The 2,500-nt window shown below is 52.5% G+C and overlaps 1 protein-coding gene across 1 annotated transcript in view; it reads right to left on the bottom strand.

Moving 5' to 3' along the window:
• Window positions 1-2,500, bottom strand: part of RhoGEF2 (Rho guanine nucleotide exchange factor 2) — a gene marked incomplete in the record, with an annotated part of 241,503 nt that overhangs the window by 101,870 nt on the left and 137,133 nt on the right.

The raw sequence follows: 2,500 nt of genomic DNA, 5'->3' as shown, positions 1-2,500 counted from the left end.
AGGGCACGCCTGTGAGGGACTATTATGCCCAGCGAGGCCACGAAGAAGGCAACACTTTGAGGCAGGGATGAAAGCCAGCGGTATGACGCCGGCGGAGTGAAGTGGCCACAGTTATCTTAATATTCAATGGAACCCTTCCACGTCCTCCCGCTTGCTGTCTGACGCACAATCGGAGGAGAGGCTTGGGGGAAACACGGGGAGGGGGGATTTTACTCATTCTTCTGGCAATGCTTGCGACGTAAATATCCCTGTGCATCGCGATCAGAGACAAAGAGCAACACTTCCCTGCACATTCTGACACTGTCACCATGATCACGTTCTTGTATTTAAGATAAATCTGGAATCAAGCCTGCGTCGCATCCTTGCTTCCCAAAGGCTCCTAAGCTTGTAGAGGACACTTTCAGTTTGTATAATTTCCTGGTCTACCTGCATCTGCATGTAAGCAAAAATATATATCTATCTATTTCTTGCTTTCAACCGATCTCTAAATTTCCCATTTTGTCGCTTTATAAACATAACAATAAAGAACAGACAAGGGAAATCCCATAATCAATATAACATCATTTACTTGAAGTAGGTCTTACTAGAAGAACTGCAAAGCGTACCTCAAGGGATGAAACAAATTTACTGCACCTGTCATACACTCTTGAATACGTCACCCATTATCTAACATCATGAGCATTATCCACTTCCCACAACCATTTCTTGCGCCTTCCTTCCCTCCCTATTAACAGCGGTGCTTCCTCTGCACACTCCCAGACCTGTCACCGCCTCTTCCTTTCCTATCTCCTTCTCTGCTTCTCTAGTCAGGATTCCACTCTTTGCCCTCCTTCCTTTCCTGCTAAAACCGCCCTTTTTGCCACTGACCCTGACACTCCATGCGTGCAGATGAGCAAACACCACCTGCTGATTCTTCCAGTTACTTACCTGGCGCAGGTAAGCGGGACATGAGTCACCGCCCCCGAACTCCCTCCGCACATCCGCCCGCATAACTCCTGCCGCTCCGCCCCGCCCCAACCCTCCTCTTTCCTCTCTTTCCTTCCTTCCCTTCCCTCCATTCTCTCGCCTCCTTTCCTTCCCTTCCTTATCATCCCTTCCATATCACCCCATCCCATCCCTTCGCTTCCTTTCCTTTCCTTCCCTCCCCTTTCCTCACCCCGCGCACTCCCTTTCCCTTCCCTTCCCTTCTCCGAGCGACTGAAGTGCGGGGATGAAAGCGAGCAAGCAGATTGCGAGGCTCTTATCCGGCGCGAGGGTCACTGGCATCGAGGGCGACCAGAGCGCTCCCCTCGACCGAGCGGCGGCTTGGCTGATCATAAATGCGGAAAGGAACCCACGTGAGGGCACTGCCGCGAAGGTCCTCCTTCCTCCATGCAAATGCGGGGAAGCATTACTCTTTCATTCCCACTTCCTCTCCCTCACCCACACCTATACCCTCATCCTCACCCACATCCACACCCATCCTCTCAACCACACACGCAATGACACCCTCACCCACACCTGCACCCACGCTCACACTCATACCCACATTCACTCATACCCTTACTCACACCCAAACCCACGCTCACACCCACACCCCACACCCAAGTCCACGCCCGCACCCACACCCCACACCCACACTCACATACCATACTGATCCAAAGGTGCACAAACGACTTTGACCGGCAGCCGCCTCCTTCCGGCTCCTCACAGACCACAACTATGCCTCCAGCTCTCGCCCAATCTTCCCTGTCCTCAGACCTACTTCTACTTACACGTTTTGTTTTTCTTTCAAAAGCTAGGACACCGAGTTCCCTCTACAAAGGCATTTCCTGTATGCAAAGTGCAATGCAGGCAACGCAAACAAACAAAAATTCCCCCAAAATCACCCGCCTCCTCCCTGGAGAGTGAGCGACGACAGCGTCCCGTTACGCGGAAGTGATGCAAGAAAGAGATGGCATCAACGAAGACTTCACCAACGCCTTACGTGCACGTCTTATATCTAGATTTCTAGGTAAGTGTACTGCTAATCCCATCCATCGGTAACGCCTTTCCGAGGGCCAGGTCATCCGTGGAGCTCGAGGCCGTCAATCACTTCTCCGTGGAGGCTGAGCGTCACTCGTCTGGCACTCGCTGGGTCGTCCACTTCGATGGTTCGGGGCAATGATTCGAATCTGGTGGTTATGACTTCGCTCGGACGTCACTTTCACAGCTGAGACACCTATTATTTACGTCTACCACAGCTCACTTCGGATATGTTTCCTCGGATACACGAAATTCTAACCGCTAAATATGCCTCATTTGCCTCCGGTCCCAAGCTCGCCGGCCAAGGGAAGTTCAAGCATGAAGACCAGGGCCATCCGCCTCCACTTTTCTGAGAGCCAGCGTGGGTCCCGTTAGGCGAGCGCAGCCGACGAGAAAGCCACAATGCGCCTTCGAGTGAGACGTCCCACCCAAGCGGCCTGGTCGTCGAGTGCCTTTCGAGCGGACGAAAGGCTTCTGGAAATATTTCTTCCAACCA

This window comes from Penaeus vannamei, chromosome 32 (assembly GCF_042767895.1).
Source record: "Penaeus vannamei isolate JL-2024 chromosome 32, ASM4276789v1, whole genome shotgun sequence".
NCBI lineage: Eukaryota > Metazoa > Arthropoda > Malacostraca > Decapoda > Penaeidae > Penaeus > Penaeus vannamei.
The sequence above is the reverse complement of the archived record's forward strand: the minus strand, read 5'-3'. Positions and strand labels throughout refer to the sequence as shown.